The 13,882-nt window shown below is 60.1% G+C and overlaps 1 long non-coding RNA gene across 2 annotated transcripts; it reads left to right on the forward strand.

Annotated features, from left to right (window-relative positions):
* The first annotated feature begins 6,173 nt into the window (after window positions 1-6,173).
* On the forward strand, window positions 6,174-13,371 carry LOC117309089 (uncharacterized). Of its 2 annotated transcripts, none has more exons than XR_004523351.1 (3): window positions 6,174-6,366; window positions 12,473-12,639; window positions 13,182-13,371. It is a non-coding gene; the product is annotated as an uncharacterized lncRNA (long non-coding RNA). The 2 variants fall into 2 exon arrangements; XR_004523350.2 differs by having other exon boundaries at window positions 6,179-6,306.
* The last annotated feature ends 511 nt before the right edge of the window (window positions 13,372-13,882 follow it).

Here is a 13,882-nt window from a genome sequence, read left to right on the forward strand (position 1 = left end):
TGCACAGGCCAGTCCCTCTGCCTGGAGGTCTGTCCTCCCAGCTCCATTTGTCCAACCCCCCTCCCTGTCCACATCTCCACGCCCTTCCCACACGCAGCGTCTAAACGAGGTGCCCCATCGGCCTCCCTCCTTCACTCAGTAAATGTCACTGGACACCTGCTATGTGCCAGCTGCTGTTCTGAACTCTGGGCTGTAGCACTGGATAAAACGGGCACAAACACGTGTTCCTGTGGTGCCTGCGTTGTGAGTGTGGTGGGGGAGGGGTGATGCCATTAAGGGGGTTGGGGAGACGCAGGGTGGTCAAGGAGGGCCTCTCTAAGGAGGGGGCCAGGTGGACATCCGGAGGAGGCGGGCCCCCGGGAGGCAGGTGCACGCACAAAGGTCCTGCACAGAGCGAGCCCGGCATGAAAACGAACAAGCGCCAAAGACCAGGAAAGGAGCGGGGGCCTCTGGGATGACGGCAGCCACGGGGGGTGTGAGCAGAAGCCTGGCTGGGTGTCTTCCTGGCCCTTGTCACGCCCCTCACTCCCCTCCCGTCACTGTCTTGTGTGTGGTGTGTGTTCATGTGTTCAGCCTCGGTCCCTGCCGGTGGGCTGACAGCCAGGGAGGAGAGGGCCGCTCACAAAGGAGCAGGAGGATGCGGCCGGCTCGGCCACGGCGCTCCGCGGAGCCCCCTGTGCCGACGGGAGCCATCGCCTTCTGGAATCACTGCAGCCCCTGAAGCCCGGGGGGCTGCCCTCGCCTGTCTCCCGCAGGGGTGCAGGTGTGTGGGCCCCCGCCCCTCCCGGTCCCTCCACCCGCAGCTGAAAACTTAGTGAACTAGAGGCTCAGAGGAGGGGCGGGGGGGAAGGACAAGAAGGATGTCGTCCACTTTCCGCGGGATTTAAATGCCTGCGAGTGGATTAATAGGGGCTCTGCGGCAGCGGTCTCCGCCCCTATCGGAGCGCCCGCGGCCGGCGTGTGAATATTGATGGCCGGCGGGATTGAGGCCAGGCAGCACTGCCGGCTTTATCTCGTGGGCACAGGCGGCCGGGCCCTTATCAGGCCGGCCCGGCTGCTGCAGCTGCATCTTCAAGGGCCCGCGCCTCCCACCGCCTGCTTTGTAATCAGAAAAGAAGAAGTTGCTGCCTTGATATTTCCATTTTTATCTCTTTTATTTACTTCATTTTAATGTCTTTCAGGGAATATTTTCTCTGAAACAAGGCAGGGCTGTCAGTGGCTTACATCCTTCTGCCGCCCCCTGGCCGGGTGGGGAGGGGGGCTGAGGATGGGGTGAGGGGCTCCCGACCCCCTGCCCGCAGCGTCCCTGCCCTCCACTGGTGCGCCCCGTCCTCTCCCTGCCCTTCCTCCTGCCGTGGGGTCCTTCCCAAGCGATTGGCACCCTCCAGATCCAAGGCCTCACCCCTCACCCAGCCCAGCCCGATGAGGGATTCATGACCAGGAGCCTTCACCCACAGCCCCTGGGGGACCCCGGACACTGGTGTGAGGGCGCCATCCAAGAGGAGCCCGTCACAGCCCAGGGACCGGCGGTTCAAGCCTCCTTCCCCTCCGCCGTCCCCACTGATCCAGGGAAGACATTATCTCCCCTTCCCAGGCGAGGAAGCAGAGGTTCCTAGAGGTTATCAGTTGCCGTCACCTGGCTCCATGCTGGTGACTCGTGACAGGGAGAGGAAGTGCAGAGCCCCGGCCAGAGCGTCTGCGCGGGGACTCCCTGCGTCCATGGTGTGTGCTGGTCGCACCCGTTACAATTGACCAAGACAGCGTGTGATGCAGCGCAGGGAAAGGGCTGGCCGTGGGAGGGCAGAGGGGCCGAGCGCCCTCCGGTCCCTGGTTCAGTCTCATCAGTGCCCCTTTCTGGGCTTTTTGAGTCTCCCAAAAAGACACGCCCACATCCTAAGCGCCGGAACCCATAAATGCGACGTGTCTGGATGAAGGGTCTTTGCAGACGTGACCGAGTGAAGGATCTCAGGGTGAGGTCATCCTGGGTTGGGGTGGGCTCTACATACAGAGACTGAAGTCTTCATAAGACAGATGCAGACACACAGGTGGAGGCCACGTGAGGACAGCCAGACTGGAGGGAGGCGGCCACCAGCCAAGGACGCCCAGCGCCCCCAGGAGCCAGAAGAGGCAGGAGGGCCCCTCCCCCAGAGCCTCCAGAGAGAGGTGGACCTGAGTCAGACACGGGCCTTCAGAAGTGGGACGGAGTAGACTGTGTCATCTCAAGCACCGCCCCCACCCGGCCCGTCTGTGCCAGGACGCCCACACTGTCCCCACCTGGCTGAGAGCCCTCAGGGCATGACGGCAGCGGCCCGACTCTCTCCAGATCCTCAGGAGCTGGCGCCTGCTCCTTGGGGGAGAGCTTTGTTGAACAGGCGGTGCACCAAGGGTGGGAACTGGGCCTGAGCACCGAGGACAGTGGTGTCGGATCCCGAGTGAGCACCGAGGACAGTGGTGTCGGACCCCGAGCACACAGGCGCTGGGCTCAGGAAGCCCAGAGGCAGCAGGACGGCTGTGTCGCCCCCAGACCCTCGGGGTAGGAGGGACGCGCCTCTCAGGGCCCAACTCCTCCTGGAGGCACCGAGGCAGCGGCTCTGGCTTCAGGACGTGCGAGCAGCTCGGTCCCGAGCCCCCTGGAGGGCTGCGGCCAGGGGTGGGGCGGGCACCCTGATTGAATCAGCGGCCGCCCCACGGTGACCCAGGGACTCAGCAGGACCCACGTCTGCAGTGGGACGTGGGCTCGGGCCCCAGACACTCTGCCATCTCCTTCACAGCGTGAGAAGCAGAGGCCACCCCAGGAGGGACTGGGACAGAAACGGCTATGGTTGTTCCACAGAGCGGAAATCGGAGAATTTTCCAGAATTCATGCTGAAGAACAGAAGGTGGGAGCGGACGAGAAGTGATGTGGCTTCTGTCACCAAGAAGCAAAAGGTCACAGGTGATGCACTGCTGCCCCACCAGGAACACGGGGCTCTGGGTAAGGCCTTGTCCCGCCAGCGCCCAGGAAGCCCCGCGGCCCTGAGTCACCCCGCCAGGCACATCCCCCGCCAGGTGGCCGAGCACCAAGACCTGGCCCTGCTGGGCCCGAGGGAGGACCACCTCGGCCACTCTCCAGGGGCCTCAGGGCTGTGTCCGAGCGGGCAGTGGGGAACCTGGCCCTGCTGGGCCCGAGGGAGGACCACCTCGGCCACGCTCCAGGGGCCTCAGGGCTGTGTCCGAGCGGGCAGTGGGGAGCAGGGCAGCACAAGTGGAGACCGAGCTGAAGGCACCCAGCCAGCAGGACGAGGCCGGCACTGGGGGCAGCCCTCTGGCCCCAGGGGAAAGGCCAGGCCCCTCCAAGCAGAGGCCGTGAAGTGCCCAATGAAGAGCCCTCACGGGCTGCTCAGAAGCACGTGCGCCCCTCATCCTGCAGGACTTGCTGCAGCTCTGTCCAAACCGCAAGAGGCCGCAGCAACAGCTCCCAGGAGGGGTGGCTGGGCCACGCAGCCTCCCTCCCACCTGCCAGCCTTGGCCTCAGGCCGGCTCCTCCCCACTCCTCCCTCCCCCTTGGATGTCCCGCCAAGGACGGAAGCAGAGCTGGAGGGATGCAGACTCCTGCCCTGATCAGTCTAATGGGATTTGGTGTTGTCTGTTCTTCCAGCTAAACCTCCAGCCTCCTGGTCCTCCTTGGAGCCCCCGGCAACCCCGCTCCCCTCCGGCCCAGCCCTCACCTGCCCTCCCCACCCTGTCTGACCCCAGGGGTCCCTGGCTCACACCCTCAGTTCTCTCCCCTCTGCCCCTCACACCGGGAACCAAGCGGCACTCCAGACCTGGAAGCGCCTTCCTTCCAGGGCTGCCGGGGAGAAAATGCCGGCCTCCTGCCCCAGTTGCCCTCTCGGTCACCAGGCCTCGCTGATTCACCTGCAAACCCCTCGGGTTGGTCCCGCCCTCGTCTCCTGGGTCAGAGCCCAGACCGGCCCCGTGGCCGCTCACCCGGCTCCAGAGTATAAGGACATGCCGTCGTTTCAAGTGCCCAATTTGTGGTCCTTTGTTACAGCCGTCCCCGGACACACGTCCAGCGGCAAGACAACCAGCCCGTCTGCCGCTCGGCCCTCCGAGCACACAGGCCGTGCACTGGGCCAGGCCGGGTGTGATGAGGCAGCCGGGGCTGAGACGGCTGGGTGTCCCGTGGGGAGCCGTGGTCTCCACCAGAGCCTCACGCCGGAGGAAGCTTGCTCATGCAGACAGGGTCGTTCACCGAGGTGTAAAAGCCAACAGTGTGTGGCTTCTGGAAGGAAACGAGGAAAACCTACCAGCAAAGCTTCCTTAGTTAGGACACAGAAAGCATTCGCTGTGGAAAAAACCCAGAACTTCATCAAAATTAAAGCCTTCTGCTCGCCAGGACACCATTAGGACAATGAAAAGGGAAGCCACAGAGAAAAGAAATGAGACGCATACGACAAAGAGCTCGTACTGATGTTTACAAAGAACTCTTACAGCTCCATAGTAAAAATACAAACAACCGAACAAACCGTGGCCCTGAGACTTAGACACGTCAGTAAAAGAAGGCACATGAACGGCCAATAAGCACAGGAAACGATTCTCGACACCAATGGTCACCAGAGAAAGTGCCCGGTGGACCCCACAGGCCATCACTGCACACCTACTAGAAAAATTAAAATTCTGAAAAAACCAGAACACAAAAAACTAACACTGTGAGACGTTGGTGAGGGTGTGGAGCAACCAGAACGCCCTTCCGCACTGCTGGGAATATAAATGAGAACTACTGCTTGGGAAAACAGAAATTTCCTGTAAGAGCAAATAGAGCTGATTAGAATAGACCAGCAATTCTGCTCGGAGGGATGCAGCTGGAAGAGATTAAAAAGGACAAAACGTCCTCATTTGCTGCGCAAATGTTCTCAGCAGCTCCGTTCGCCCAGAGTAGTGACAATGTAGAGCGCAGGTGACGGACAGACGTGACGTGCTGTATTCACACTTGAGGGTATTACTCAGCAACCAGGGGAGCCCCAGACACACATACACAGTGCATCCCTGAACCGGCAAGAGCCCACGACGTCAGGCACGAAGCGAGTGCTCTGTTTAGACAAAGTTCCACGAACAGCCAAACGGATCTTGTAACAGAAGGAGGACGTGGGTGACTGAATTGGGGGTTGGGGGGAGTTGATTTTAAGGAGGGGCAACATGATGGAAATGCTCTAGATCTTCACTGGAGAAACGGTTTACCCCTTGGTTCACGCTCACTGAACTGCATGCTCAAAACGTGTGCATTGCACTGTATATAAATTTCACCAAAATGAAGTCAATTTCAACGAGGGGCAGTGCAACCCGGAGGCAGCTCACACTGCTTGGTGCGTTAGTCAGCTCTGCTGCTGTGACAAACAGCCCCCAAGCTGCGGTCTCACACGTTTATGTCTCGCTCCCACTACAAGCTGGCAGCGACAGGCTGGCCGTGGTGGTCTCAGTGCAGTGCAGAATCAGTCCCACAGGCGACACTGGTCTCAGATAAAGGGGTGGGAGGGAGCTGGGGGGAGACTGAGGCGACTCCTGAAGCTGCTGCTTGGACGTGGCAAACATCAGTCCCCTCATTCCACTGGTCACACCTGATGCTGCCCAGGCAGGATGTGTCCCCCTCCTCCTGCCCAGGCGGGTTGTGTCCCCTCCCCAGAGGGCAGGGGTCCTTGGAGCCCCAGGCAGGGCCCAGGTGTAATCCCGTCCGGGGAGAGAATCATCAGAGACTCACCACCCACACCCCCGCTCCTGGGAAGCCACCCAGGGCTCCAGGCTGGGGCTGGGTGGCCAGGTGAGGAGGGGACACAGGCAGTGGGTAGGGGAGAGTCCCCAAGCAAAGCCGAGGGGATGAGGGGGCCCATGGGTTGGAAACAGTGATAGTCACAGCACCTCCCGGGCTCCTCCCACCCCAGCACCTACTGTGCCAGGCACTCAGCGTGTTCTAACTCCTGAGATCCTTGCCCAGCGCCGGGGGTGGGCACTGTCTGGAGGAGCAGGAAGCACAGACCAGACAGGTCACAGGACCTGCCCGAGGTGTGCAGTGAGCAGAAGGGCCGGTGTGAGGCCCAGCGGCCTGACAGCACAGGTCACGCTCCACGGCAGGGGCTTGGGGCGTGGACGAAAGAGGTGTGGCTGGGGCCGCTCCGGGGGCCCGCCTGCCACGTTGCCAGCCTCCTCCACTGCCAGGGATGCGCCGGGCCACGCGGGAGCCACACTGGTTTGCCCGGCCCGCTGCCAGCCAGCTGTGTGCCAGGATGCTGACGGCCGGGGCCACCGCCTCCCATCTGTCTCTGCTCCCAGGTGGCGGCTATTTTTAGAGCCAAGGCTTCGCAGCCTGGATGCAAGCAAGGCTTCGGAGTGGTGGGCTGGGCTCGGGGGGGGGGGGGGCACCGCGGGGGGCCGGGCCAGGTCCACCTGGCTGAGAAGCCAGCAAGCTGATGAGGACGGGCTTCCGGGCTGGGGCCGGCTCTTGGAGGAGGAGGGTCACCATGTCTGAGCCCGGCCGCCCGCGGGACTTGCTGCCCCCTCTTACCGCCGAGCACCCCTCTCTGTGCTTCCTCCCACCCTTGCTCCTTCCTTTCCCTCTGGAGACCCTTTGGTCACCTGGTCTCCAGGACGCTGCACCCCCTGCACCCCCACTCCACTCCTGGCTGTAACTTCCCCCGTGAGTTTGTCGCCAGCTGGCACAGCGTCGGTCTCACTTCAGGGCTGTCCCTGGGGCGTGGCACAGCACTGACACACAGTAGGTGCTCAGTGAACTTTTGTCGGGTGAGTGACTCACCGTCACACAGACCAGGAGGGTAACCTTCTTTCAACATTTCCCACAAGGCAGGTGTGCTGTGATGAATTCCCTGTTTTTGCTCATCTGAAGGAGTCTTTGTTCTCTATTCACCTTGGAAGAGAATTTTGCTGACTTCTAGATGGGTGCTTTTTTTCTTTCATCTCTTGAAATATTCCACTCCACTCTCCTCTTGCTTGCATGGTGTCTGACAAGAAATCCGCTGTGACGTTCACCCTGGTTCTGTACGTCAGGTTTCCCATTGACTTCGAGATTTTCTCTCTGTCTTTGGTTTTCTGCAGTTTCAAGGTAACGTGCCCAGATGTGGGGTTCTGCTGTGTTGTTGTCTTTATCCTGTTGGGTGTTCTCTGAGCTTCCAGGATCTCTAGCTTGGTGTCTGTCATTAATTTTTGAAAGTTCTTTGGCATGATTATTTCAAATATTTCTTCTGCTCTGTTCTCTTGCTTTTCCTCCTGGTGGTGTTTTTTTTTAATTTTTAAAAGTTATTTATTAATTTATTTAGGCTATGCTGGATCTTAGTTGCAGCACGCAGGCTTCTTAGGTGCGGCATGCACGCGGGATCCGGTTCCCCGACCAGGGACTGAACCCAGATCCCTGCATTGGGAGCGCAGTCTTACCCACTGGACCACCACGGAAGTCCCCCTCCTGGTGTTTCAATTATGTGTATTCTGCACCGTTTGATATTGTCCCACGGTTCTCTTTTTCCTCTTTTTGCTTTAGGTTAGGAATTTTCTGTTGATCTACCTTCAAGTTCGCTGATTCTCCTCAACCCTACTGGGCCAACTACCAAGCCCGTGGAAGGCGTTTTCGTTTTTGTCACACGTTGATTTCTCACATTTCCTTTTTCTTATTTCTTAGAGTTTGCGTCTCTCTGCTTACATCACCCACCTGTCCTTCACACTGTCCGTCTTTCCCATTAGATCCCTTAACGTATTAATCATAGTTATTTTAAACTCCCCATGCCATAGACCTGGCCTCTGCCTCACGTCTGAGTCTGTTTTGACGCCTGCCTGGTCTCTTCAGAATGTGCCCAGCAAGGGCAAAACACACGTGAGACCCAATGGAGGTGATGTGGCAGCCTCAGCCAGGGAGAGCCTAGCAACCGAGGCTCAGTCCCTCAGGAATGGGGGTGTGGGCAAGCTGCCCAGATGGCAGAGATGCTCGTGACGGTGAAGGGTGCAGAGAACGTGGTGTCCAACTCGGCTGAGATGGACTCAGTCTTCACTTCTTCTCTTAAAACTTCCCCCCAAAACATGACCAACCACAGCTCAGTTGGGGCAAGTTTCCTATAAGAGCAAGCAGACTCCCCAAACCCCGTCCTCAGGGCTGCCGCGCTCGCCCTATCGGGGGAGGAGTAGTCCTGTCAACACTCTCGCTGCATGGAGTGTGGGGAGCGCAGGTGACAGAGCTGGGTGTCAGTCCTAGCTCTGCAACCAAGCTATGTGGGCCTCAGGCAGGTGCCTGCACTGTCCAGGCCTCCGTCTCCTGTAAAGTGCGCACAACGGTGACGGTGCCGCCCACAGGCCCTGCAGGTGCACCAACACCTGGGGGGCTTTTGAGGGGAGATTTCTGTTACACCCGTGAGAGAAGGGGCTGAGGAATGGCGGCCTGCCCAAGTGAGGAAGAATGACACAGCAAGGGTACTATTAGCAAAGCTGGGGGGGGAGAGACAGAGAGAGGGAGAGAGGGGCGAGGGGCCCTGGTTCATGCAGAGGTCAGCCCCGTTACACGTGGGCAGGGGGCTAAACACCCCCGCTAGGCCTTCAGAGGGACTCAGAGGTGGGGAGGCCAGCCCTCCCTCTGGACCTCCCGATCAGAATGGCATACACTAAGGCTGGAGGTCCACCCCGCAGCAGCTCGTCCACTGCTCTGCCGACCGTGGGAACCTCTCGGGCAGCCTCAGCAGGTCGGGGGGCGGGGGGGAACCTGGATGACACCCTCTCAAATCCTGGCCCATACCAGCTCTGTGTCAGACCCCGGAAGTCGGTCCTTAAATCGAGGGCAAGCAGCCTCAGTGAGAAAATTCATCCCCACGCAGATCCCACAGGAAGCTGCATGGCTGGCCCTTCCCAGGCTCACACCGGAGATACGACTGCGTGGGCCTGTGGCTGGGACCCGCCAGGAATGGGCACCGGGCCTGGGGGGCTGCCATCCAGGATTGTGTGCGCCTTGCAGCCCAGATCAGTAGCCTATTAGGGGCACCAGTGCGGTGTATTCAATCAGCACTGCTCTGACTCGGTCTCAGAATCCGTATTATTGGCCCAATGGAGTGTGACCGGCTCCTCCAGGGTCTGTCCAAGCCACTTGAGTGAGACTAATACGAAAGCTTCAAGCAGGCGGCCATGACAGCAGCGCCAGGGGCAGGGGCCTCAGGGCGCCTGCACTGCAGCCCCACCACCCAAGAATGCAAGCCCCTCGCCCACACCCAAATCGTGCCGCGTTGCCACATGCACTTACTCTCTGGGAAGCCAGGGCTGGCGCTGGGGTGAAATTCAGGGTATTTAACCGCTGTGGGTTGAACTGAGTCCTCCTCAAATCCATGTTGACGTCTCGACCCCAGCAGCTGTGAACGTGATCTTATTTGGAAACAGGGTCACTGCAGATGTAATTAGTTAAGATGAGATCATCAGGGTGGGTTCTCACCCAGTATGACTGGTGTTCTTATAAAAAGGGGAAATTTGGACACAGAGACAGACATGCACACGGGGAGACGTCACGTGAAGACAGAGGCAGAGATGGGGGTGAGGCTTCCACGAGCCATAGAACATCAGAGGCACCGGCAAACGCATGTAACACACAGGAGCAAGTAAACATTGGGCAGGGTAGCAAATGTATTTCCCACTACAGCTCATACTCAGAAAGGCTTGAAAGCCACGGATCTAGACAATTCTCAGAAAGATACCAGGATACTTGTTCTTCTGATTCCCATCTGACAGGGAAAACTAGGCTTCCAAGGAGTGGGTGAGACAGGGCTCCTGGGCCCCCTGGGTGGGGAGCCCTTGTGCTGAGGCCCCCCGAGGGGTCTGCAGGACTGGCTGTAAGGGCAGGACCCCCGGGTTGCAGATCTGGTGCCTGGTCCCCCCCGCTCAGGAAAGCGGGGCTGGCCTGTGTCCCACATCTCAGCCGTCTGGGGACCAGAGGGCGTGGATGTCTGGAGCTTAGAGGCGGCGCTGGGTTCAAATTCCAGCTCTATTGTCTCCTGCCTGGGAGACTGTGGCCCTCAGGGACAGAGGAAAGTGCCTTGAAAGGCGACGGCCCTCCTGCCCGCCCACAGCCCCCATGGAAAGCCAGGGCGCCGGCCAAGGCCATGCTCTCCTCCACCTGGACACAGGTCTCCCACCTATCCAGTGGAGGGCGGACGCCTGGGACTTGGCCTCAACGGCCCGTATCCCTCTGGGCAGGCCCTGGTTCCGACCAGCCATCCAGACCCGAGTCTGGGGCTGCCGCTCACCTGGCTGTCCCTGGCACTGAGCAGGTGGGGACCACAGGAGCGCCTGATGGGTGGGAAGAGGCAGGGCCACCACCTCTCAGGCCTCAGCTTTCTCCTCCGGCCATACTGTTTTTTCTTCCTTTGGCTACGTCCAGACTCCAGCCCCTTCTCAGCCCCCAACACCTCTGCCTCCTTGTCCAGCCCCATCCTGGAACTCCTGAATGATAGCCTCTGTGCTGGTCTCCCCACGTCCGCCACTGTCCTGGGGAGGAAACAGCTGGCGTTTTCCTTTCTCTTCCCCTCTTGAAATAGGACCAGTAAAGATGTTCATAACATGAGGTAGACGGGTCTTGATGTGAGTCTCAAAGCAAGAAAGAAACAAGTCGTATTTGTCTAGTTCCAACCCTGTCTTAGCAAAGATCTGCAGGAGGTGGGGGAGGGGCAGGTGGCCCCTGGGGAGAGCTCTGGGCAGGGGGCAGCGCAGGTGCAAACGCCCCCAGGTGGCCTGCCTGTTGCTCGGCCGCTGTCCACCTCCTTCCAGAGCAGCCCTTGGCCCTGTCCCCGCTTTAACCCCATGGTGGGCTGACAGGGGGCTCAGGGCAAAGGGACCCAACTGGACCCGGGGGTCCCTGCTCCCCGCCGCTGGGTGAGGCTCTTTGTGGGTCCTGCCCTGGGACGCTCCTCCTGGTCGGCGGGGGGAGCCAGCCCCTTCCGGGGTGGGGGCGTGTTTTGGCCACAGGCTCCTGGGCCCAGGAGGGGCGGCGGAAGGGGGAAAACAGGCAGCAGGTGCCGCTTCTAACAGCCTTGACGGGCTGCCAGTTGCCTCTGAGATCCAGAGCACATCTGCGCTCATCAGTTGGCCAACAGATGGGCCCCGGTTTAATATTTTTGGATTCGGTTACACTTGGGGGCCGATAGGAACCGTACAGAGTGCAGGTGTGTGAGCAGAACAGCATCCTGCGGCGGGGCGGGGCGGGGGCACGGGGACGCGCTCGGGGCCAGTGGCCGGGAGCCTGGTTGCAGGCGCTCCAGGTGCCCCTGGGGAAGCAGCCTCACTCTGCACCTCGGGTTTGGCTGCGGGCTTTGTTATAAGCTTCTTGCAAAGCACAGGCCGCGGTAATTCCCCCATCCATCCCGGGAGTGATAGCACCAGTCAGCAGGGCTGGGCCGGGGAGATAAATTTGGAGCGAGGCAGAGCGGGGCTGGGCAGGGCCAGATGGCTGGTGTGGCCGCTCATGTTCCCACCAGCAACTGCTCTTGTTACTTAATCATGTCACGGGCAGGAAAGCACCCACCCCCATTCCTAGTATCTCTGGGGCCACCTTTGCAGCTGGCCCCGGGGGAAGTTCCCAGGAACTGAGATAAGGCTGCCGGATGCGGCCTTGGACTTGGAGCTCCAACCAGGACCCCGCAGACAGTGACCCCACGGCGACTGTTTGGGACGGGGAGGTGGTGCCGACCAGGTGCCTGGGGGACCCTGGCAGGAAGACATTCTGTAGCCGAGGTCCCGGGCAGGGCAGCAGTCACAGGCCCGCCCTGCCCGGGCTCTTCCTGAAGAGAACATCTTGCTTCCTCTCACGCCTGTTATCTCCAGCTGACGATGGGGAAACTGAGGCCCAGGGCAGCCAGGGAGCCTGCCCAAACCACAGCCCAGCAGGCCGGGGCTGCAGACACTGTGGGCAAAGCCGTTTGCTTCACCAGCCTACGGTGTTGCGTCCCTCATGGGCCCGATGGTCTTACAAGACCCGCCTCACTCTGTGCAAATTCTCCTGTTCTTAAGGCGTCACCTGTCTCCCGGGGCCCCCATGACCGCAGCTATGTGGGAGGTCCTCACGGGGTGGGCCGGGGGAGGCCTCGGGAAGGAGTCCCTGCCCACGGGCTGCAGTCCAGCTGGAAAGGAAGACTCACACGTGGTAAACACACACATACATGTAACCAGACTGAGTGCACGCTGGCCTCCCGGGCCTGGTACAGGGGAGGCTGCAGTTCACGTACTCCTTCACTCATTCATTCGGCAAGTAGCAATACTTATTGATCACCTTCTGTAGGCCAGGCACGGCTCCAGGGGCAGGGGACACTGGTGAGGAGACAGACGCCTGCCCTCCATAAACACAAATATCAGTATGTGGTGCGTGAATTAACAGCTACAGGAACCAGGGGACTCTTCATTTGAAAAGCAAAAGTTGAGATTTTTCAGGGCAAACAATAAAAGCTAACCTCTTTGGGGCTCTTCGTAGGTGGCAGGCAACAGGAGGAAGGCATCGCTGAGCGTCCCTTTTGTGCTGAGAAGGGGCAGGGGCTCCCGAGGGTGCCCAGCAGCAGGCGGCGTCCAGCCGGGCAGAGGGAAACGCCCGTCCAGCAGGGGGTGCACCCAGGACGAGAAGAGCACCTCCACTCTGTAGATGTGAGTGCACGCCTCGGCCCCTGGAGACAAGAAGCAACTCATACCTCGTCTGTGTCCCAGCAGAGCAGCCCTCAGCCCCTCACCAGGACAGGCCCCTCAGCCCACTGTCACCACTCTAGGCTGTGTGGCCCATGCCCAGGTCCACCGTGAAGGGCCCAGGGCACTGTCACTGAGGCAGGAGCCTGGGGTCACCCCCTCGACACACCCTTGGCCTCCTGTGGGTCTGGGTGCTGCGCACCAGCAGGGCCAGCCCTTCTCCCTTCTCTCCTAAACCCACCCTCTCCCAGCCTCGGGGAAGCTCCTTCTCTCCTCCCCAGTCCTGCCACCCCTGCCTCCTCTGAGCCCTGGCCACTCCCCACCCCCAAGTGCACGTGGCCAGCTCAACCCCTCCCAAAGGCAGGGACCTCACAGGATGTTCCCAGCCTCCCTTGCAGCTAGGCACAGCCACAGTTTAGCCAACAAGCTGGAAGGGGAGAACTGCCTGAAAATTTCTGGGAAAGATTTTCCTCCCTGGCTCCTTTTCTTCCTTTTTTTGAACGCAGCGGTCACAAGCTGTGAGAGTTGCAGCCAGAGCAACCACCTTGGAACCATGAGGCAACAAGCCAGCACTCAGGGGACGGCAGAGCACGAGGATGGGAAGAGCCGGGGTCCCTGATGACATCATCGGCTCACGGCACCTAATCCAGCACCACCTTCTGCAGTTCCAGAAAATATACGTGATTGTCTGTTAAACCACTGTTGGCTGGACATCCTGTTACTTGCAGCTGAAAGCATCCCCAGGAAGTGCAAGGCTTAGTACCCGTGAACCCCCAGGCTGGACCTGGGCCACCGCCAGCCCTGCTTAGAGGCCAGTGGAGGAGAGAGAGAACCTGAAGATGAGGCCAAGATGGCTCTGCCACTCACTGCCTGGTGACCTTGGGCCAGTACTGAAACGACCCCCACTAGGCTTCTGCTTCCCCATTTGAAACGGGAGGGGGCCCAGCAGCCTCCCGCCCGACCGAGCCCCCTCCAGTGCACCTGTCTGGAACCACTGCCCCGAGCCATCTCCGAGGGCTTTGCCAGCTCACATCACCCATGAGCCCACAGCTCTAGTAAAGGAGGGCTGAGCTGGCTGTCGGGGAGGCACTGGTGGGCATTCTAGGCGAGGGGACGTCATAAAGGCCGCGCAGAGCCACAGCCTGGAGAGGCGCACAGAGGTGGCTTGATCGGGGCCTGGATGGGAGCTGAGGAACCAGTGAAAGGT

Source organism: Tursiops truncatus, chromosome 19, assembly GCF_011762595.2.
Source record: "Tursiops truncatus isolate mTurTru1 chromosome 19, mTurTru1.mat.Y, whole genome shotgun sequence".
NCBI classification, from domain to species: Eukaryota; Metazoa; Chordata; class Mammalia; order Artiodactyla; family Delphinidae; genus Tursiops; species Tursiops truncatus.